The sequence below is a fragment of the Etheostoma spectabile genome, chromosome 1, assembly GCF_008692095.1.
Source record: "Etheostoma spectabile isolate EspeVRDwgs_2016 chromosome 1, UIUC_Espe_1.0, whole genome shotgun sequence".
Taxonomy (NCBI): domain Eukaryota; kingdom Metazoa; phylum Chordata; class Actinopteri; order Perciformes; family Percidae; genus Etheostoma; species Etheostoma spectabile.
The window spans coordinates 7,424,862-7,449,912 of record NC_045733.1 but is presented as its reverse complement, the minus strand read 5'-3'; the positions used below and the strand labels follow the sequence as shown (position 1 = coordinate 7,449,912).

Here is a 25,051-nt window from a genome sequence, read left to right as displayed (position 1 = left end):
ATTTAAGGCTATACAACAATACAAAAGAGACATTTCATTAGAAAGCTTCAGTATTTCAGCTTACAGAGGACAGGTATTGGAAAGGTTTTTTTTTCTTTTTCAGAGAAAAATGAAATGCAAGTCAGGACAGGAGTGATGAAGATTGGTTTCTCCTTTTAATTAATACTATTTGTCATAGCTGTGTTTTCTGCTGTTTTTGTTGAAGCTATTTTAAATTAATGTCTCAAGTTTTATGACATGATGAAGTCTAACAAATGCATACTGATATCTTTTTGGAGGAATAAACATAAAGCAAGAAGCCTTAAAGACCAAAGAAAAAAAAACAGACAAGTGTGTGTGTGTGTGTGTGTAAGATGCATGTGTTTGAAGCAGATTGCTGAAGGTAAATATTCATGAGCAAATTGTTTTAACATACAAGTGACAAACAGTCAGCCACAGACAACAATATGGAGGCAGGTGTGAAGGGATTACATAATTACAAAAACAAAAAGAACTGCTTCTGAAAAGGCACAAGCTTACAGTAAATGTCTTTGGAAGGTGAAAGAAATATGGCTTTTATCTTATTTAGTATAGGAAAACCGTAAATCTGCTATTTGCTTAGGCCCTCGAGTAGCCCATATGTTAATTGTATATTTGTTTTTTAATTGTTTTTTAACCCTGTGCTTGTCGTTGTGTCTGTAACTCTTACAGCTAAGTTGCTCAGTGTCCAATGCAAATTTCTCCTTAGGGAGACCAATAAAAGTATTTTGACTTTGACTTTGAAACTAGTGTGCCAGTAGTTACAGAGTTTGCATCCTGTTAAATGAAAACATGCAGTACCTCTCTTACGCATGCGATTATTAAGGGATTGTTTGTTTATTACTGAAGGGGCTATTGGAGGAGTTTTGGGGTCTTTAGTCAAAAATTGACTAAAGTAAACTAGTCTTCACATGAAATAAAACAATACATTGAAACCATTCGACAAAGCACACTGGGTAATAACAAATTAAACATGTGAACTGGTTGCTATGGACTCGTCACTAGGCTTCCTCAGTCATTGTATATTTTAACATAGGTAAAGCTGCCGAAGCTGACAATTATTCAAAACTCCATTTCTCAGACAAGCGTCAATTTGGGGGCTTGCATGCTACCACTCCTTCCTTCTCAAATGCCTTGAAAAAGCTGTAATTTTCACAATTTCACAAATAATCCCAAGGGCCAAAATAATATTTGAGTCGGGTCTGGCTCCAGCCTGGAGAATTCCTGTTATGTCCTCCTAGTTGTGTGCTGTCCGCGAGTATTGACTTTTCCGCTGCGATTTTGTACGCTGGTGTTTTTGTACGCTGGTGTTTTTGTACGCTGATGTTTTTGTACGCTGGTGTTTTTGTACGCTGGTGTTTTTGTACGCTGGTGTTTTTGTACGCTGGTGTTTTTGTACGCTAGTATTTTTGTACGCTAGTGTTTGATGTTTTTGAACTAAACAGTACGGCAATCATGCTAATGAATACAATTATTTTTTCAGCAGATGTCTTAGTTACAACACAATGGAACTAGCAAAGCAGTTTTGTGTTTAAATGTGCAAGCAGGATTTATTCAGTTTGGGAAATCGCATGGTCTATACAAAGCTACAGCTTTTTGTCTGTCTTTTTGTCTCAAATTGTCAGGGAGGGCCCTGTTTAATCAGCCAGACAGTTTGAGCTAACATCAGCTAGCAATGAAGGGCCGAGACGGAGAGAGCAACATGGAGCTACATAGAAAAATATGCACCAAGCAAGCCACTTTGAAATTCTGCTGTTTCCGTGAATACAAAAGGTGGACAACCCTCCTCTCAACAAAGAATAAAAAGACATGACCCTTCCCTAATTTCCTCCCGTGGTCCATTCCATAAATACCAAACGGTCCCTAAGATAACATGTTTAAATTGATATCGACACTGAGTCTGACCTTCACACAGGCATCAAAAGAAAATATTCTTCCATACTTTAGAATATTAAGCCTTAAATCAGCCCCAAATTAGCTTAGCACAAAGACTGAAAATGAGGGAAACAGCTAGTCTGGCTCTGTCCAAAGGTAAGAAAATATGCCTACCTGCAAATCAAACTCTGCCTACCATCCATCTCTAGGCAAAAAGCAAATACCGGTAAGTGTAGTGGTATCAATCAAATAGGATTTATTGCAGGCCAACTTCACGGCTTAACTTTGGCCCTGAGTGGACAGTAAGTTAGATTATTACCAGTTTATGGTTGGCCCTGTGTCGGCTCTAAACTGTTCAGCTGTAAATGGTGAGGTAATGTATATTGCTAAAGCCTTGTTTCCTCATGATAATGTATGCTAATGTATGTTAGTTGTTATGACAGCTTTAGTGGCTACTGTAAGTGATGATGATAATTAAAAACTACCTGAGTGACGAAGGTGTCTCTTACATTTGTAATACCAATTGTGGTAGCTTAATGTATTGGACACACACCGTTTTCTTTCGCACCACAATGACATAGCTATATTTAATTTAAAAAAAAATCCTAACCAATCAAAAAGTTAACCAGCATCCAAGCGCCCAGTGCACAGCCAACAGTATGAGCCTGAGGCGGAATAACTTCAACACACATTTGTTAAAGTTTCACTGCTGTGAAGCAGAGAGGAAGTGTCTCAGCTCTTCAACACTGTGATTAGACTAAGGACAGGAAAAAGTTCTAAAAGTCTTTCAATCGTGGCAAGTACGCCTGAAGGCCTATTCATTTCCCTGCTCGTGGTGGTGATTAATTAATCCCACAGAGACAGTTTCCTATGCAGTGAATCCCTAAAGTAGAGGTTAGGGCAGACTCGTGTTGTTTGGACAGGGTTACCTTGGCTACGTGGTGTGTTGTTTTAGTGGTATACACAGTAGATGACTGACAAACAGGCACTAACCTTGGTGGTAACTCAAGTAAACCACAGCCAAATACCTGAGGCATAAACCAATGTGTACTGTGTGTGTGTGTGTGTGTGTGTGTGTGTGTGTGTGTGTGTGTGTGTGTGTGTGTGTGTGTGTGTGTGTGTGTGTGTGTGTGTGGACTGGTAAAGTAGGGTAGTCTCTTTACTTCCCAGCAGCACTCCAGGCGTGTTTGGAACGTGTGCTACGACAGCAATTCAACTTGAGTTATAGCTGTCTGCTCGCACAGTCACAGAGGAGGGGCAGCAGAAAGGATAACCACATGCAACATGCACATGCTGAAAAAACAAAATTGCTGGAGACCACACTTGGACAGTTAACAAGGAAGTCACTGAAAGAGACCAATAAACCCCAGGTTAAATACGAACTTACTTTTTAGAGGCACAGCAGCACAAGTTAAATTATTCAATTTGATCCCATAAAAGATTTTTCCACATAATTAAACTGCCCCACGATGCACAAAGATTTTTATCAAATTATATTTATTCACCCTCTCCTGTTTGTGGAGAGGAAAATGTTTTGAATTTCAAATGCAAATTGTTATCACTTTAACTACCTTAGAGATAACTCTCTTCCATGCAATGCTAACTGACGGCAGTACAGATGTAGACTTTTGATAAAACTGCTGTAGGCCTAAATTTTTGCCTAAACCAGCCTAGTCATACTCTAAACCCTATTAAGCAGAGGAAAAGAAAGCATTTGGTGGTTGTAACTATTTTAGTGAAAATCCATAAAAGGGTAGAATCTTGGTTGATAGAATTTTACTTTTTAACAAATGCAGCCAACTGTCAAATGGACAACCAACATCAATTCAGGAGTAGTTCATTCTTAAATGCCTCAGGTCGGGTCAAACTTTAATCTGTTTTTTTTGTTTTTATCCGATTCCCTGGGTTTAGATTGTGTTTAAACTTGTTTTTATTTTAATGTTGTTTAATTTCCACATCTATGCACAGGTCTTTATGCTTGTATGTGTATACATACTGTATACATCTGTCTTTGTGGAGCATGTTGGTGCAAAACCTGTTTGTACCAAAATGCTATATAATTTAAATAATCTAGAAAATCTTTGTTTTATGTTATCTGTATATATATATTTATGGTTTTGTTAGGGACCTGAGATATGAATGAAAGTTGCTTTTTCATAGCAAGTAGCTGATTATAACATGTTGCCCATGTGTACGGAAGTGTAATGCATTTACATGAGAAAAAAGAATTAGCCCTGGTTTTTTATGAGATATTTTATATTATATTAAAAATAGAATGTAGCACTAGCAGAGGGCTAAGTATATTTAGAATTTCTCTAAACTATTCTCTGTCAATCAGCAGAGTGAGGCAAGTAGAAGCTGTTACAGACAGACAAAAAGAACACGTTATGTAGTTCCTTTTTGAGGCTGTAGCCTGGTTAAGTCAATGAATTTTAGGAAAAGAAGAGGAGAAAAATACTTTTGGCAGCTAATGCAGAAGTCACAGGTATTTAACTACAAACTAAATCTGACAAGCAAATATTGTTTTAATCACATGAAGATCCCTGTCTGACCTTAACACCCAAACATTTTAAAAACTAGTCTGTAGTTCTTTGTTGCACATATTTCACGTTTAGTAAACACCCTCCAATTACAGCAGACTGTTTGCAATTCAGCCTCATCGTCATTGTCATTTAACATCCAAAATAATGAGAGGGGAGCATGAAGCCACAACATCAAACGCTGCGACAGTCAAAATCTTCATTGTATATTCAGCCTGACACCTACAAAGAAGGAGGAGACAAACTTGATGTAGACTTCCCACAGTAAAAAAAAAGAAAAAAAAAAAAATCAGGTCTCATCATCCACATGAAAAATTTCAAGACACACCGGTGTTTCTACAACCTAATATCAAAGATGCCGTCAGCTAAAAGAGATTTTTTCTTTTTTACATTTAGGGCGGTTTTGACAATGGTGCAGAAAACCCCCTTCATGCTGCCACAGTCACATTTACCATTTTTCCAAATGCATTTCCTGCAGAGCAGCTCAAAACTACACATCTGAATAACAGCTTCAGCTGTTCATATTTGAGCTTCTTTTCTTGAAAGAAGAGGGTCGTCGGTTCAAGTCCCTGTATGGACCAAAGTACGGAGTGTGGATTTGTAGCTGAGAGATGCCACTTCTCCTGGGCCCTTGAGCAAGGCATCGTACCCCCCCAACCGGTCAAGGCGCTGGTCCAGCTGGCAGCCCACTCACTCTGACATCTCTCCATTTGTGCATGAATAGATCCTGAGCATGTGTGTGTATTTCAGACCTGTGTGTAGTGATTACTAACAAACAGAGTGTAAATTGTAATTTCCCCACTGGGGATCAATAAACAGTATAAATTAATTGTTGTCTTCTCATTTCAAAGTAAGTTATAAGTAGCTTGTTATCATACTCGAATAATACTATAATTGAATACATTGTTTAAGTGTTCCGATAATCCAATTTTATTCGCACATGACGCAGATGTGTGAAATGCAGACCAAGTAGATTACTCAAATTTAGTCCCCCACCATTGTGATGCAGACTTTGACAGCAAAGATCTTAATGTTCGCTAATTCAATATTATTTTTAATGTACACACACTTTAAGTGGAATAATACTGTGATGACACATTAACACATTGTGTGACTGTTTTACAGTGATTCTTAGCACATTTTAATCTAAAACAATCAAACAGTCAAATCACGTGCAAGAGCTAGGACACAGTACATGGACTGGTAAGCACTAGACATGACCTTCTCTATCACCTAGCTCCTCAGTCTCCACAGCACATGTTATATGTACATTTCACTGAGGTGTACAACATTTTTCATTGTGTAAATAGTCACCCTTGGTCTAATACGTAAGTAAAAAGTGTTTACAAATGACAGTAATTATAAATTATAAATGTGCAAGCTTGAATAGTTAAAATGGTCTTCTAAACACTACTGTATTAGTTCACTCAAAAATAAGCGGCATAATAAGAAACACACTTGGACTAAAATCCAGTACCAGTTAATTAAAGGCAACAGGACTTCCTGGTAAGTCACCATTCCTGAATGGAGGAAAAACAACATCCCTAATATCTGCCACCATAACTCATTCCAAACCACCATCCTGAAACCTTAAACACAGGACAGCTGATATCACTTATTAAAGGCATAAAACTCAAATGAGTGGAGGTGTGAACTGTTGTGAAATACCCAAGGTAAATATTTTAATTAGGTAAATTTCCATCCATATGCATATTTGGAATCTGAACCAGGACAGCAAATTTATTTATATAATGCCTTAACACTGAAAAACCATCCTGTGAAAACAGCCTTGCATTAAAAGCATACAAAGCAGCAAACAGCAACTCACAGTTTCCCCTTCATCATGTTGCGTTCTCAACAGCTTAACAAAGATGACTCCCCTCCGACCACACTCAAATGCACTTGTCTAAATGTGTAGCTTGTTATGTTTTTCTAACTTGATATGTTTGCAGGTTAAGGTTTCAGTTCAGAAATACTGTTGTGTTGAAAAAAAATGCTCTTATCTTACTGCGACATCGAGATGGTGAAACATGCTTTCATCTTGTTTTTTTCCTGCCATTTTAGCTGCAGGTAGTTGGAAATATTGCTGATAGGCTCCAGAACAGACACACAGAAGCTACTGTAAACAACATATTATATCATATCATTCCTGTTTTATCATCCCTGCCCTTGCTGCCCTTGAGCTGGTTTCGTCTGGTTCCAAATAATTTCTCAGGTCTATGAAGGTAAACACACTGCAAAATGTTAGAGCTTGTAGAACAAAGTCTGAACTTTTATGTTAAAATGTTCCCTTGTATAAAATATTCACAAATATGAGAGCTGAATCTGAAGTCCCAGCTTAAAACATTCACAAATGTGTAGATTAATATTTGCATAAATAAAATGACAGCTGCAAACTTGTATTCATGTCTTGAGTCCATAGTCTGGTACAACTAGAAACTCGGTGTTACAACCTCTCTTATCAGTCATTGTAATTTCCCAAATGTGCTCTTGCATCATAAAGTGATGATTCCGCGCGTCTTGACTTTTAAAACACTTCTTGCGATAAATGTGTTGCAAAACTTGCAATTCTAGCTGTGGAAGTGAGAGAGCAGAGTGGAGGAGGGTGCACTAATCAGAAGTCATCTTTCCAACATACTGTACCTTGGATGAAATCACGCACACTTTTGTATGGCAAAAAAGCCTCAACTGCTGCGTTTGATGAATTTACTGTTTGTCAGTCCACAAACGAGTCAGCTAGCTAGTGCACTCCGCTGTCCCTCTGCGCTGGCTGAATTTGAGTTGCTACAATGCTAACTGAAGGTTTCCGGAACTTCCGTCCGCTATCCTCTTGGCAGTCGTTTTCTAGCATGAGTACAAAATTTCAAAATTTGGAACATATTTAGCTTGATGCAGGTTTGCGAGAAAATAACCTGCAGTCTACAGGGAAACTGGTCCTTCAGTGCTTTTTTTTAAAACACAATCATATAACTGTCTTTCATCTGGGTATGCTGCAACTGTATTGTTTATGCACTCTCTAGAGTTGGATAATCAATTACGTAATTTGTTGATATGGTGTGAGCATACTTGGATGAAAGTATTCCTAAACAGAATGAGTTTAAACACAGAGGGGAAAAGGGATAATAACCTGTGAGTGAGGTAGGAGTACTGTATGTTAGGGTTACTTACAAAATTACTCAACACAAATGCTAATGTTGATCTATGCCTGTTTCTTGATGTGCTGCCCCCAAGAAGCCATAACAAATCAATTAATACAGGTTTGATAAACTTAAAAACCTGCTCGCAAAATAGTCAACAATCGGGAAAAAAGGATAATATCTTGGGAGTAAGGTAGAAGTATGTAAGGCTTACTTACAAAATGATTCAACACTTAAAACAATTTTGTCCAACCACTGACAGTAGAATGTTGTCAAGATGTCAAGAGTGCTGTGCTGTGCACTCTTGACATCCCGAGCGCCACCAGTCTGCCTACGCACTCACGAAAAAGTGTATAATGAAGAAGATTCTTTTTTGCAGAACACGCAGCTCTTACACACTGACTGTGACCTGTGGTATGCATGCTTATAGAGCACAGTTACAGTTTACCCTGTGTTATTAATCCTCTCTCACAGTACTCTCAACTCTGTGACAGGAAATACAGCTAATAACCAATTAGACTGTTTACTGGATGGGAGGCTGAGTCTACCACTGTTTAGGTAATGTATGGGCCTCTGTGACTGGCTCTGGAGGAGAGGGGAATTCTCTCATTAGGACGCATCAGCAGCTGGCACGTCACACTGGCATTTCCTCTTGAAAGAGAGGAGGGGTGTGTGGCTTTGTCTTTGTTTATTTCCATGAGGGGATATGCAGTGGCAGAATTTAGGAGGAGGGTCATGTTTACTCGCAGCGGCCTTTGTCATCTCTAACCCTTTTGTTCATTTCTCCTCATTAAAGCGTTGAGATCACTTGTGCCCTTCAGGAGGGTACAAAGGCTTTCTTTGTGTTTTTTACTCCTTTAGGAGAAGAATTCTCCTCTAGAAATTCAATGGCATTATCGCTAGTTGCAATACTTTCCTTCTTTTGAATAACAGCAACATATTATGAGACAGCACTGACGTTATTTGATATCAAGCTCCGGACGTTTTGCTCCTGCGCTACATTTCTCATTCCCACTGTTCAACTTGAAAAGCTGGATTTGTTATTCCATTAAATTCAGTCATCTGAGATGCTTTTTCTTTAACGTCCGATCAGATCTGACTTCCTCAGCACTCAGCCTGTGAAATAAGTGCTTCTTCACTGTATCTTTTCACTTTTTATCTCGCAAGCCTTATCTATGACTCACACTTAACATAATTTGTCATTCACGGTTGTTTTCTTTATAAAGTGGGTTATGGGATGTAGTCTCCTCTTAGAGAAGTACACATTAGTGTAGGATAAATTAGGTTAGTGTTTGGATGGATCTGTGTTACACAGCAAGAACTCTGGAAACCATAAAATGTTTGTCTTTTGTCTTTTTTTCTTTTTTTAATTTGCTCAAAATGGCAATCAGATTTAAATTTAGAATGAGACAGTTTTCTCTCCTTATCCATCAGATTAAACTACAGGCTTTAACAAATAAACACTTACATGAAGAATAGTTTATGAATCAAAATCAAAGCAGGCTTGGCAGCCACTTCATCAGATCAAATGATATAACATATTGTTCACGGATCGTGACTAACATTAAGGTCTATCTGTGATTGTTATATCATTATCTTTAATTATTTGGCCTTTGGTGAAAGAACTAGACGTATTCCACAGAGGGTCTGCTGAGTTCTCAGAGAATTTCTTTTCTTCCATATTTAACTATTCTTTCTAGCAATGTAAATAATTCCAGCCGAGCTGTACAAAAATGTTCACCTACTGTACAATGGCACCACTCTATTAAGACATTTTTTTTATGAAAAGAAAAAGATCTTAAGAAGTGTGAAAGTTTCTGACATACAGTGTTTAATATTTCACTGGCAAGTAGTAACAGAATCTTTGAAAACACTTTGGAGTTTGTCTTGTTCTACCCGCTGCATAGAAACAGAAGTCTCTGCTCTATATTAATGAAGTCTACATGGATTTGGAGTTTTGTTTTTGATCATGGCCTCTGTAGACGGCTGGTATGGGGCATATATAAATTATTCAGGTGGAGAGCTGCTTGATTTTGCACTCAGAGTTTTGAGTGAAAATATGGCGCAGGTCACTTAACAACCAGAGCGATTGTGAGAGTCTCTATTCAAAAGGCTGCTAGTCTCCCGGGGTTTGTGCTGATGGAAAACCTGACAAACAGTGCACAGCATACGGAAATGTACCATTCATATTGTTACATGTGTGGTACCTCAGTCTGGTACAATTACTTAACTGCTCTAAGTTGGTGTGTTTACATGCACTAAAAGAGATATTTTGCCGATTTAAATCCAGCTCTGTGTCCTTTTTATGTGTACAGTGTGTTTAGATGAACAGTGCATATGCTTAACTCGGACTGTTCTTGTTAACCAATAGTACATATAGCTACAAAAAGTGATGCACTGTATCCTACATATTAGGGGTGCAAGTTCGAGGGGCTGAAGCCTGCGTTTGCAGCTCCCAGTACCAGTGGTGCTGGGAACCCTATTGTAATCACAGAGATTTGTATCATTTTTCGTTGCTAACAGTGTTGCTACAGCCTGGACCGTACATGGTGGGGCGGTGCAATTTTCCGGACAGGCCCAGTCCCCTGCAGGGAACTCAGGCACACAAATTATCACACTTCTGCCAGCAGGGGACACTACAAAAAAAAATAAGGTGCTTTACCCTATACAGGGCACTGCCCCCATTTACGTCTAGACTGTTTTTTGCAAAATCGCAGAATGTGCAAAAAAATTGCAGAATGTGCAAAAGCTACTTTTTCCAACTCTTCCTTGGGTTTTCGTCCAATTTTCATCTTCAAATGGACCTGACAAAAAGTAATAAAAAGAATTTAGCTTGGTTCCAAAATGTCCAAATTGCAAACAAATGTTTGTAGCTAACGACCACAACGCAAATTTCTTCATATCTCATCCAAAGTAAATGCTATCAACACAAAACTTATGATTCTTGTTTGCAATGCCATTCTGAGGCTCTGGACCAAATTTGGCAAACAGTGCCCATTATGGGGCGCTACAAATATGAAAAGTACAGTATATATCTTATGCAATTTTTATGAAATATGGAGGGTATGATCTAGGGCCACTCCTGAGGCCAAGCCTACCAAGTTGTACTGACTGGTCAAAATGGGTGTGGCCTATTACACCCAAAACAATTTGCATTGATGCTTTTAGTACGGATGTATAAAATGATTGTGAATGGGAAGTTCCATTTTCACTTTACCACAGAACATGCAGTTCAAATGTTTCAACATTTCTAATCTTAGTTGTTTTGGTGTCTTGACTGTAACGGTCGCTGAAATGACCAGGTCCTCAATGCACCGTGCCTGGCTCCCAGTAAATTTTTCTCTGCTAAACTTAACTGTAAAAACTGCTAAATTTAACTGTCATGTGACATGTGTAACCAAATTATAGTTGCCTTTCTGCAGAAACCAGATCTTTGAAACATCATGTACTATATATGAGAAACCCGACTTCTGTAACCAGGTTAGGGGATCAAAGAAACATGATTTCCCTGGATATAATTCTTCTAGCCACCTATACGCATAACCAGGTTTCTAATTGGCTTTTTAATGTATATGCCCATGACTTTATACAGCAGTGTTGCAAACAAATGTGTTGCACCCTCCTTACTTGAAAAAAAATTAAACAATGCCACTGGACATAAAATCCAGGCAGCAATTATGTTTCCTATCAAAACTTAAACGTGTAAAAGTCACAAATCAGATAGCAGCATTTTGTGTCATTACTACACTTACTGTGAAATAGGTAAGGAATGCATCTAAAAATAAATGTGGTCGGAGGTTAGGGGAAAAAACTGATAACCGACCTGCTGCATGTATAGACTGATTTACAGTAACTAGATTACTACACTGCAAGCAAATGCTATGTCCAAAATAGTATCCTCGTTTCTGGTGTGCACGTGAACATACAAAAGTTTAAAGAATGTTCTTGAGAAACAACTGAATGCTTAAACTGGTGGTTTCATCTGTTGGCAAGTTGGATCTTTTGTTAGCCACTTTATAATCTTAAATTGAATGCAGGAACTATCCGTTTCTAAACTAAAATAAGATGAAATTTTACTGATCTTGCAGAGGACATTATGAAATATGTATTGCTTGCCACGAATCAACTGCACTTTCCTGCTTGATGGTTGCCTTTGACACAAGTATCAGTGTCTTAAAAAGCTCTCTATCAAAAAGATGAAACTAAAGATTTCTCTCTCACCTGCTGCAAAATTAGGACTTCAATTGACACAAAACCCTTAAGACACATGAAACATTTTCTTAGCAAGTGTTTAGCGAGTGTTTTTTTGAATTTCACTGGAAACCTTAGCTGTAAAAAGACACCTCTATTACAAAGAAGAATGAGATGTGTTAGTCAATCTTGGGGCTTTAAACCAGCTAAAAGTAACATTATTGTGGCTGAGAAGCTCACGAGAAAGTGAAGCAAGAGAAAGTGAGACAAATGCTAGGGTGTAGAAAATGGACTCATGGGGTAGATAGACTCAGACGGATAGTGGTTGAAGCTCTTAAGGTTTGATAACCGACTATCCATTCTCAACATCTGCAAGTTTAGCTGAAGGCCCAGACAATGATATCAATCAAGATTCCTCCATTTCTGGTCAGAGGAGGAGAAATGACCTGTGGGTCACACTGCAGAGCTGCCTTTGGAGGATGGGTAAAATCAGTCTGATATGTGATAAAGTTGTTGTCAAACCCAAGAGCCACTAAATCCTTTCAAAACTAAATGCATTCATCCATTTGATTGGTCATAGACTTAACTGAGATTTTGTCTTAGTTTCTATGTCCTACTGTTGATAAATTGTTGAAATTAGAAGTGTCATATCTTTATGGAGAAGTGGATCACTTAGCCTATATCACCTGTTTTCAACAAGGGCCAAATGTAGTCAGGTTTCCACTCCAAACAATCATAAACTACATCAACTAGTGCTGGAATACATTGATGTTTATCTTATCAAAGATCTTTCACTTCTGTGCCGGCCAATTCCTACTACACTGATCTGAAACAAGATACAAATCACTTTACATGCAGCATAGATATCAGCTCTATTTGTATCTACTTGCTAACTTTATTGCGTCTGTTATTTTACTGGTCATTTCTCCATCTTGACATCTGCCACACCTGATTTTCAGCACAGCTACTGTCCTTATTTGTTGTTTTCCCTTCCTTGCCTTTAATATAGAGACTTTTAATAAGACCTTTGAGGTTTCTTTTTATCTCCTCTGAGCTTCTTATTTTCTCCCCTTCCCTATGTTCTTTCACTTTCATGTAGAAACAAACATGGCAGCCTGTGAGTTAAGAGCTGTAAAAACCAAAGAAAGACTGATGATAGACTGAAGGTTCAGAAACAGAATCAAAATATTAAGCAGGAATTAAACATTAAACAGGAAAAAAATGCTTCTCGTAATAGATAGAGTTTAAAGTATGTTGAATGTTTTAAATGTGACAGTATTGGTAACTCTGGAAAAGCACAACAGTAGACAGCTTTTTATTTCAACCGGTTACTACACTGGCTACACTTACTTACTGACAATGCACATATCAATAAATCAGATGGTGCAGTGATTTGCTGGGGAAAAATCTTGACACTTGATTGAGAACAGCTCCCCTGTCGATGACAATGTCTGTTTAACCATGACCTTCTGACTGTTGGTGAGGAACGGCAAGAAAAACAAAAACAGAGAAACTCTGCACTTGCTATAAATCATAGAGGACAAGGTAATTCAGCGTTTTTTGTAGTTATTACATTTTTGAGTGTAAATTATAACAGTTTGTAATCTAAATCCATCCTAAGTATAAAAAGTAGGGATAAAACACAGTAAAAAAAACAACATTAGTCTTGAATGCAAAATAAAGAAACTAGGAAAATATAATAAAATTTGATGCAAAATAAAATACATTTTATAATCCTTGGTGTCAGTCATACAAAACCTTACAGCCTAGGTGCAAGTGTGAACTGGCATGTTCAATCATGAGGAAATGGTAAAAAATAGCCTCAGGCAGTCTCCATTTGCAAAAGCAGCTGGCTAAATGTGCACCTCTCACATCATCCGTTAAAAGGTGAAGAAACAAGCTTAAGGCCAGTAATGAGGCTTATCAAGCCTCAAGTGAAAAGACACTGCCAGTGATAAACAAACTAGTGAAAGACCAGAGACATCACAGCAGTAGTGAGTCTGCAACAAAAAAGTTTTATCATATTTTAGAGAGGGATTATTCTGGATCAATGGTAGTACATTTCCAGGATAATTGCCTCTTAAAATCCCTTCGCTAGCAAGCTACATGTTGAAAATGGAAAGTTATAAAGATAATTTTGTGCAACAAGGCAGGCCTGCTTGGTTCTTTCAAGGAATTATTGGAAAGATTTACAAAGAACATGTTTGTTTACAAAGAATATTTGTTGTCTATTTTGTTATTTTAGTGTATGGAAATTATGGTTATTACTTAATCTTGTCTCTCAAATTTTGTATAGGGAGGCAGTGGTGGCAAGTGGGGGGTTAGATGGGGAGGGGATGTGTTAAAGTTTTGTTTTAAAAGAAAAAATACAAAAAAAATGTAAATCATAAAAAAAGAAAAGAATATGTTAATCCAACTGGGACGTTTTGGGACCGATTGGCGGGATTGCTGGTGACGAAGTAACGTCACAAAAGGCGATAAATAGTTAAGAGCAAATTCAATTTAACCATGTATCCAGCTAATTTAAATAGCTCATGTTGCTATATTGTGTGAACAGTGAACTTTATTTATTATTTATGCTGTGTTTTCTTTTGCAGGTGCAAATGTTCCACCAAAACAAGTTACTTACGAGACTACTTTGACCTCTGGAGTTTAACCGCCGCCCAAGACGACTGTGATTGGTTTAAAGAAATGCTAACAACCCAGAATATTTTTTTTCTCCTATAATAAACTGTATCTGTGGATGAGCTAGAACCTTATTCCACAGGGCTATGGAGATAAGACTGGCAATGCGAGACTAGGCAGTAACATACCAAGAAAACTAATGTACAGGGTGCTATCGCTGCAGAAAGATAAGACAAAAGTCAAAGCAAACACCAAGGATATATAAACAGGTTTTTGGTGATGCCTTACTCTTCACAACACAGAAAAGGTAGCTGAATTTTTTGGCAGTGTGCACCTCCAGGCAATGTACTGTTTGTAAGCTGTTTCAGCCACCACCCAAAATGGACAAACCTACCAACAGTAAATGTTCTTTCCAGGAGGCAACAATAAGCAGCATTTCAGCCTGTAGAGCCACAGCGATCCCTAAGTAGTCCAGTGAGTGTTGATGTGATGAACCTGAGGCGGCTGATTCAGAGGCACTGGCAAAAAAGCTCTAAGCGCAGAAATATAAAAGTTCAGTTGCTCTATGTTTCAGTTCTGTAATCGGAGCAGAGCAGATGCGTTTCAGCGTTTCATTTTTCATCACTTTGAAAAAAAGGCTTTGTTTTACATCCTGCTGCATTCACACTATAATGACTCATGACATATAGGTTGAGGGAGAATTTTATCTAACATGAACTCCTAGAACAATATAACGAGATATGTATATAATTAGCTCAAAAACTCTGTTCTGTTGCAAAAGTGAAACAGCCAAATCCTTATCACTGCACAGCAGATGTCCCACAAAAGCACAACATAGTTTTTGCAGTGTTGGTTTGCACCTCGGAACAGGCCGATTGAATTGCTGCTGGCTGGTTGCTGATGGCAGCCGCTGCCCTCTGTACCAGACTGACAAAGCACTGCCTGACGGCTGTATCCCCCTATCATGTTTTGTCAGAAGATCCGGAAGATTCTAAAGAGTGCAGTCTTGTGAAAAAAGGGGACATTGAGGCATTTTTTTTAATTTTAATATCAACATTTATGTGAAATATTATACACCTTGTGTTCTTCCAACTCAAGACCACGTTTTGTTAAGTTTATGGATTTGTTAATTAGAAAATTAAAATGTGGATAATATTCTTATTACAAGATAATGTGACCAATAGCCTCGAGAAGAGGCAAATTAACCTGTAACCACAAACTGAAGACAACAAATGCACCAGATCTACCTTTAACGGGCTGTTGATGGTAACTAAAAGTGTTGTAAAGAAATAATTCTGGAGCTGTGATGTTCCGACTGTTCATCAGAGTGCAATGCAGCGGAGACATCCCCGTGCAAATACAAACCAAGCTCTCTGCAATGAATTGGATCTAGTTTTATGCAAAGCTTTTGCATTCTAGAGGCATTTATGAATATTTGATTACTTACACAAGGAAGAGGCACAGACTTGAAATGGGGATGCTGCTGCAGAACTTTAGGCAGCAACTGTTCCACAATACGACCGAAATCAGTTGTGTGCTGCTCACTGTATCGTAGATTTAATGGAAAATGGAGTTCAGATACCAACACCAATCAATACCAATAGTAGCACAGGTTTATTTGGAAGTAGCTTTTTCCATCCTTCATTATTTTCATTTAATACTTATCATTAGATCAGATTTTTAGGAGAGGCCTTTGAATAAGCTTTTAGATATCTGCCCCTACTGTGTAAGCGGTTACTCTAAATTAATTTATATTTGTATATACAGTATGTGAATGTCTTTAAGTACATATTATAATTGAATTTTTTTAATACGCAATAAATCAATAAAAAAGAATTCATCACCTTTTCAGAACTACAATGATGCATTGATGTATTGTATGTATCAGAAGAAGCATTTTAGTAGGAAAATGTAGAAACCACAACGATTAATGTGTGCAGTTTTTAGGTGCTGCAGCAGAAAAAGACTACTGTTTTTACAACAAAAAGTTGTTAAAACTATAGTCCGTAGTTTTTGTTACCCCCATGAAGAATTCTAAGTAATGACAACAACACTGGATGGTGGATTAAAAACATGGACTCTTCATTAGAGGTCCATTGTAGTTTTTATGTCCTCTTTGTCTCCAAAGTTAACCGTTGCTGTTGTTCTTCCTCAGTGGTGACGTAAAACTTATCACTCAAGGTTTTTTGCGTGAAAGTTGGCAGACAGCACCATTTTGTAAGCATAACCATACTGGGAAATACAGAGAGAGTTTTGTGGAGCTGATAGTCTTAATTAACTTTGTATCCACTCATTTGGCAATGGCTTGAATGTAAGGGATGTTCATTAATATAAAATAGTTTTGCACTCTAGCTTTAAAGTCAATTGTTTTCTCTAGAATATATCAGAAACTAGGGCTGTGTCTCAAATCGCGCACTTCTGTACTAAATACTAACTATTTGAGTACATAGTGCGTTCACATTGTCGAAGTGCGGTCAAATGAAGTGTACTTAAAATACCCGGATGGTGCACTCAAACCGGTCACAAAGTTAAGTGTAGATGGATGGACACTTTCCACACTCAACGGTCGCCATCTTGGCTACGTAGCGGAAGGGGCGGAGCTAACAACCGTTGAAAAACTTTTGACGGCGGCGGCCGAAGACGCGATAGCGAGACCGACGGAGCAATACAAAGTTGAACGTGAGTCTTTTTGCTATACATATAAGCCACTTGTAAATATATATTTGGTTAATTTTACAGTCGATAATCATTTTTGTACCACGAATTATAACGTTTATTAGTACCGTAATTTGACGTGCTAGCAAGCCAACCTTAGTTAGCTAACAGCGGCAGATTAACCATATTGGCAAATAAGTTATAAGCTAACGTTACATGTGTTGTAGTAGTATACTGTTGTTTGTGTTAAACTTTTGTCCCATTGTAGACGATTTTAGTGTTAGATGTATGATCTTAACAAGTTGTACATAATCCGACGTGAGCGTTAGCTCAGCGAAATAGCGATCAGCTGATTGCCAGTAACGTTAACAGTAGCGTAATGTTAAAACGTATCCACTGTTACTGCCTCCACCTGATGTATATCCTGTATATACTGCCTCCCCCTGATGATTATCCTGCATAACCCGTCTCTTCAGGGACAAACGAGGAATAGAGGTCCGTCATTTAGGGGTGACGATGGCCATCAGACCGTAGAAGGATCCCCTGGAGAGTCTGGAATCCCCCTCATGTCCCTGTCCCCATCAGACTAGCTACGGCCTGGGGGGGAGCCTGCAGAACTACAAGCACATTTTTAAATAAAATTATATTAAAAGTATTTAACTTTGTTATCTTTTGTATTACACGTTGCATGACTGTAGCAAACATATAATGAATATGAAGGAATGGGTCTATTTAAATGTCAATTCTGTTACCTCTGCTTTCACTATTGTATTGTCACTGTATGAAGACCATTTAGAACAAAAATACAACTTATATAAAAGATGTAATGATGGTTTGTCTATTAGGTAAGTTGTAAGGGGTAATGCTTCATAACAACAGTCTATCTATGGGCAACAGTGTCCTCATGAAACCGTTGAGCATTAAAATGAACAGTAACGTAATGAATGAATATTTACTTATTTTTAGAGCAGAAACATAAGTATATACTTAAAAGAGTGGACTGCAAAGAATGGGTATAATTAATGAATTAAGAGAGCAGTAACAAGAACGAATAATACGATACAGTTGTGTGTACTGTTTGAAGCTAATGGGGGGGTGACATGACGGCGGTGTCGCAATCGTCATCCTGGCGTGACACGGAGCAAATAAATATATCACATTTATTGTTGTTAAAATATCAAAAACAAAGCAGGAATTATTTTTCGCGAAACACAGCAGCAGACTGGAATGCTCTCCCTGGTGAAATTCCCAATTGTACAGAAGAAGAAGGGATGAAATGTGATCGTCATTTCCGGTAAGTGCACATGGAAGTGCGCGATTTGAGACAACACTCCTCTGTCCAAATTTACGCACTATGCAAGACAGTATGTAGTGCACGAAGTGTACTTCTGTAAGTGCACTAAGGGAAGTGCGCGATTTGAGACACAGCCTAGTTTAAGATGCCCAACACAAGTTCCTAGCGCTAAACATTAGTTAGCTCTGTGTGTGTGTGTGTGTGTGTGTGTGTGTGTGTGTGTACACACACACACACACACACACACACACACACACACACACACACACACACACACACACACACACACACCACACATATATACACACAACACACACACACACACACACACACACACACACACACACACACACCACACACACACACACACACACACACACACACACCACACACCACACACACAGTTTGTTGCAAACAGTCAACAATCAAAAGAAATTGACTTTACTATAATGCAGGACAAACAAAAATAATGTGAAATCTTCATCTTCACAGAGGAAGGAAGCAGCATTTTTTTCATGAAAAATTACTTTAATTGTTAATCAATTTCAAAATGTTAAATTCCTGTATAAGGACTAATCAACCAATCAATAAACCAATCAATCGACTAATTGTTACAACTGTAAATAACACATCTTCCATCATAGCAAAAGCAAGTTCTTAAAAGGTAAAAAGAGTCAGGCCCCTAATACAGTAGCTTCACTCAGTTTGTCATGACTATGAGGCATCTGACACTGAGTCAGAAACAGCAGAGGACATCGGAGTCATGGAGAAACGTGATCTCACAGTTAATAGATACTAAAGATGCTCTTTGACAGCAACTGTACAGATTGTTAAATTTGATCCTGTGTGGAAAAGGTTGAGTAGTTTGAAAACTTGGGGAATAAAACACTTTAACACTTTATTTCACAAACATGACCTAAGGTTTTTCTCAATGGTTTAAAGGTGCCCTGCCAGACGTATTTCATTACTTTGTGGTAATTTATGAAGTTCTACCATGGAAAAAATGCCTTGTTTACTTTGTTTCAAGCCATTCTACTTTGGTATAGAAAGCCCAGCGCAACTGGGCGAGCTCATGATTAGTAATTAGCTCAAACAACATGACTTCAGACTGACCAGCTTTTGTAATTGGCCTAAAGAAATATGTGGCTTTCTCTAATTATTTCTTTCAGTGACTAGAGCTGACAGCGGAGGTAACAGTTCATTTTCATAATTAAGACATAACACTAGGGCTGCACAATTAATCGAATTTTAATCGCAATCACGATTTTGACTTCCCACGATCAAATTTGCGTGATCGAGGGATTATTTTTTTTAAAGCGTCATTTGATTGAACGTTGAGGTTTTTTGCATGGCCCATCTACCGCTACTACCGTCTGATCATGAACCAGTCAGAGTTGTTCCCTGCACCGTGCAGCTTAGTTTCTAGATGTAGACAGTCACAGAGGACAGAGTAACGGAAAGAAAACTCAACAGATAGCAGTTGGATATACATCAGTCTTAAGGTTTACCAGTTTAACAGTGAACGCAACACTTTGTCCCGTCTGTTGTTTTTCAGACAACAGCAGTGACAGGTGTTAGTCGGTGCTAGTTAGCGTCTGTTAGCTGTTAGCTCCTCTAGGACGCACCGGTGCTAATGTCCTCGCATCCGCTGTAATGCTGTTTTTACGGATATGGTTTAATTTTGCGTTACATGACCCATTTCTTCTGTAAAGCCGTGCCTGTGTTGGATCTCTCCTCTACTCTCTCTCCTTACTCTCTTACTGTCCGCGCCCGGCCACACAGCGCCGGTCCACACTTCTGACGTTTGTCCACAGTTTTAATTTTGTATTAACACAGCTGTATATTGTTAAGTATGAAGGGCAAACCTGTATTTTTACCAGTGTTTCCATGGTAACTGCTATCGCGGCCGCCACGGCGAAGAACACAGAAGAAGTTATTGAATGCAACTAACTTCAGTTGGTAGAGTAACAGCGTGTGAGACGGAGCTGCTGGACCAAGACCAGGACCTGGACCTGGGCCAGAGATGTGACCCATTGACAAAATATCATAGTTCATAAAAATGCAGCGCAGTGAAGATACAGATGTTTCATACACACGACGTGTGTGTCCGCCATTCGACCCGTGCTGGACCCGTTCATAATGAGTCAGCCGTCTCTCGGTGAGTAGCGTCCATCACACTCCCTCTCGCAGTTATAAACAGCCTATGTGACGATAAAATTTGTTTTGGTTAAAATCAACAAATAATCGTGAGAATAATCGCGATCAAAATTTTGATCAAAATAATCGTGATTATCATTTTGGCCATAATCGTGCAGCCCTACATTACACATATGGATCGAACGTATTTCAAAAAATGTAAAAAGTTAAAACGGTTTTGTGTGGCAGGGCACCTTTAAACCCAAACAGAGTAATAAAAACTTCCAAAGGACAGGAGGTGGATCTCACTTTGGATGCTTATGAGAACGTATTGAATGTTTTTAGATGGAAAGTCTAAAAAGAAATCGTTATAATTATCATACAATATCTGCCCAAAGCCCAACTCAAACTTAAATAAAATTAGCCGGGGAATTTATGTGATTAACAACCAGATTTACCAAGTCTTCTGCACCATGTTTGTGTTCTGAGGCACACTCTGCCTCTCAGCAGTGCTTTTGTCTTTATTGCAAATGTATTTTGATTAAGGAAATATGTGTGACTGGATTTCTAAGTATAAGTGTCAAGTAATTTGTTGGGGCCAAATTAGTTTTTTTGTGTATCAAAAGTGCAGTCGTATAACAGCAAACCCTGTAGTGAGGGAGAGAGACTTGGATCTCTGTGAGTGCGTGGAAGTTTGCATCCACCAGTTTTCATGAGCATTTTTACTAATTTGCGCATTAAAATACCTGATTGGAAAAGTCAAAATATCATAAAAAAGTTGATACGCTCAGCAGAAGTAGAAAAGTTGGTGTATCGATAACAGCATAATGCGACAAAGTACAATGTGCAACAGACTAAGTGAATAACTCATAACGTACATGATGAAAACGAAAGAGGAAAACATCAGATCTGTGTGGAGCGATTAGTAGACTAATTAATACAATACATACAAAAACAGAAATGCCATATTTCCATCATGTTTTTTTTTAACATTTTCTCTTTCTATGAGGTTTGACTGTGCTCTTTTAAATACATAACCTTGTTGTGCTGCAACCAACTCCTTATGTATTAATTATTATTTTCTTTTTCAGTTTTTCTGGAAATTCTGAAAAGAACATGCTTGTTAGGTTGTTGGCATTTCTTTAAACCAATCACAATCATCTTGGCTGGCGCTAAACTCCGGACCCAGAGGTGGTGGCTCTGCTAAATAGTCCCGGCAAGTAACTTGTTTTGGTGGAACATTTGCACCCGCAAATGAAAACACCCCATACAATACTAAATAAAGTTAACTGTTTACACAATAGATGGCCAGTTAGATAGTAAATTACATGAATGTAAATGAAAACGGAGTTTGAGAAAGGAAACACACTAAGAGTGGAAGGTGAGGGATATGCAATTATCCTGGAAATGCACTTCTGTTAATCAAGACTAGACCATGAGAAAACCAACTAATTCACTGCATGGAAAAGTAATAAATAGGGACTGTAATTATTCAATAGGGTCGTGCATGGGTTAGTGCAATAAATATCAAACACATATGCATATGCAGCCTTAAAATTGCTCTCCAGTTCATGTAATATTAAAATCACCCAACCTCTTTGAGAGACATAAATCCTGTTCTGTTAAATTTTTATTTAAGAGATTACTAACCCAGCAGATTAACATGGAATGAAGAACACTGACAACCTTATTACAAATCGCAAGAGGACCCCAAGTAATACTTGTCCTGAGTGACCGGTGCTTCAGTGTGATGAACTGTAGAGATTAAAATTGGTGGTGTGTTCAAGGACGCTCAAACATTTAAGGTTTGAAAGTCCTTCAACAGCAACCTCTGTAATGGAAGAAACATACTGTAACATCCATGCCTCCTGGGTTTTTTCTTAATTTGAAATGCAATGCTTTGTGGCAGATAACTACAGTTGAAGTTTCTTCTACATCAGCGATGAATTAATGAGGAGTGAAGGTTGGGAAAATGTATTGTGATAGAAGATCTCAATTAAAGTTAGCAATGATGAATCTCGTTTTGAGGCCACGATAATTCACTTCTGTCTCATCGAGTCTCATCCTGTAATCCATCTCCACCCTCCTCCCCCATCATAACCTCACCTCAGCACCAGCTGACTCAATAAAGACAAATGGAATACTGACAGCTGAAGTCCACTGTCTTATGGATAGAAGGAACTGTGGAGTGGAAAACACGCGACTTCAATCTACTGCATGAAAATGTTCCTTTTAACGCAATTGATTAGACCTGCACGATTAAGTGTTATATATTTGCAACCTCGATTCACCCGGTTCACAAATTAATTTTTAAATACCTTTGACTCTCATTTAATTTTAAGAGCCGACTGCATCACAAACGTTACTACTTTCTTCTGTGAGTTTTAAACATAGACTATATAACAAAGGTTTTAAAGCACTCACAATCACTGCAATGATCTCCCTTCTCTTCATTGAAGCCTCTATGTTTACAAGCCTGTGATGATGCAAAAGGCCTACAACTGATGTCGTCACATATAAGAGGTTAGTTAACAGTAGGACTGCCCCCTCTTAGTCGATTAGTCTACTAATCGGTCATTTTGGTCTGGACTAAGAATTCTTTAGTTGATTAGTCTTTTCGTATTGTTCATTAAATCATGTTTTATGCTTTTTCATTCTGAATTACATATTTACAAGAACCTTATCAGCACATCTTTGGTAAACGCAAGATTTAAAGTGGTCAAACTTAAGGAAGCTTAAAGAAGCTGTTAACAGCATGTGAGCACTCGCTCGTAAGTGCTGCTTTGAAAAAGGTGTGCGGCTATCTGTGATTGTTTCACTGCTTTTTATTGTTGATTCTATTTTCAATGCTTTTATTCTTAATGTCTGTTAACTATTGCGTACCCAGGGTCTACAGATGAAAAGTAGCCTTTCTGGCTAACTCTGGCATGTTTTCAGAAATCTTGTATTAATGCACTTTATATGCACGTCTAATAGTGGGTTTTTACGAACTAATGAAATACATACAGTATACATACAGTATTTTGAAAAATAGGATATATGTATACACTCACCTAAAAGATTATTAGGAACACCTGTTCAATTTCTCATTAATGCAATTATCTAATCAACCAATCACATAACAGTTGCTTCAATGCATCTAGGGGTGTGGTCCTGGTCAGGACAATCTCATGAACTCCAAACTGAATGTCAGAATGGGAAAGAAAGGTAATTTAAGCAATTTTGTCTGCTCAGTTACTGGGATTTTCACGCACAACCATTTCTAGGGTTTACAAAGAATGGTGTGTAAAGGGAAAAACATCCAGTGTGCGGCAGTCCTGTGGGCGAAAATGCCTTGTTGATGCTAGAGGTCAGAGGAGAATGGGCCAACTGATTCAAGCTGATAGAAGAGCAACTTTGACTGAAATAACCATTCGTTACAACTGAGGTTTTTAGCAAAGCATTTTTGAAACCACAACACGCACAACCTTGAGGCGGATGGGCTACAACAGCAGAAGACCCCACCGGGTACCACTCATCTCCACTACAAATAGGAAAAAGAGGCTACAATTTGCAAGAGCTCACCAACATTGGACAGTTGAAGACTTAAAAAATGTTTCCTGGTCTGATGAGTCTCAAATTCTGTTGAGACATTCAGATTGTAGAGTCAGAATTTGGCGTGAACAGAATGAGAACATGGATCCATCATGCCTTGTTACCACTGTGCAGGCTGGTGGTGGTGGTGTAATGGTGTGGGGGATGTTTTCTTGGCACTCTTTTGGCCCCTTAGTGCCAGTTGGGCATCGTTTAAATGCCACGGCCTACCTGAGCATTGTTTCTGACCATGTCCATCCCTTTATGGCCACCATGTACCCATCCTCTGATGGCTACCTCCAGCAGGATAATGCACCATGTCACAGAGCTCAAATCATTTCAAATTGGTTTCTTGAACATGACAATGAGTCCACTGTACTAAAATGGCCCCCACAGTCACCAGATCTCAACCCAATAGAGCATCTTTGGGATGTGGTGAAACGGGAGCTTTGTGCCCTGGATGTGCCTCCCACAAATCTCCATCAACTGCAAGATGCTATCCAATCAATATGGGCCAACATTTCTAAAGAATGCTTTCAGCAACTTGTTGAATCAATGCTACGTAGAATTAAGGCAGTTCTGAAGGCGAAAGGTGGTCAAACACAGTATTAGTATGGTGTTCCTAATAATCCTTTAGGTGAGTGTATGTATGTATGTATATATATATATATATATATATATATATATATATATATCACACACATATATACATACATACACACACACACACACACACACACACACACACACACACACAGTATATATTATAAATTGTGTTTATGAATTTGTTTGCATGTTTCATTCACTCATTTAGCTGCTGAGTTTTAATATTAAAAAGTCAATTTGATTAAACACTCTTTCAGACATAAATGTTTAACAGTATTTACTGTTTGTTCCTTTGTTTTTTGGCATACAAGTGGGCACATTTACAGATTTTGAAGTATTGTCTATTTGCAGCTTCACCCCCAAAAAGAGGAAAAGGACTTTTGCAATCAAAAATGTTTCAA

General features: G+C 38.3%; 1 protein-coding gene and 2 long non-coding RNA genes across 3 annotated transcripts in view; 1 reads left to right on the top strand and 2 right to left on the bottom strand.

Moving 5' to 3' along the window:
- The window catches only part of galnt18b (UDP-N-acetyl-alpha-D-galactosamine:polypeptide N-acetylgalactosaminyltransferase 18b), a 79,967-nt gene that overhangs the window by 44,301 nt on the left and 10,615 nt on the right, over positions 1-25,051 (bottom strand). The gene's annotated exons all lie outside the window — the stretch shown is intronic.
- LOC116688519 (uncharacterized) lies at positions 1,705-24,068 on the top strand. The gene is made up of 3 exons (XR_004331789.1): positions 1,705-1,791; positions 9,861-9,866; positions 24,055-24,068. It is a non-coding gene; the product is annotated as an uncharacterized LOC116688519 (long non-coding RNA).
- On the bottom strand, positions 6,992-23,274 carry LOC116688513 (uncharacterized). The gene is made up of 3 exons (XR_004331788.1): positions 23,005-23,274; positions 20,089-20,091; positions 6,992-7,003 (listed from the first exon to the last, which is right to left on the bottom strand). It is a non-coding gene; the product is annotated as an uncharacterized LOC116688513 (long non-coding RNA).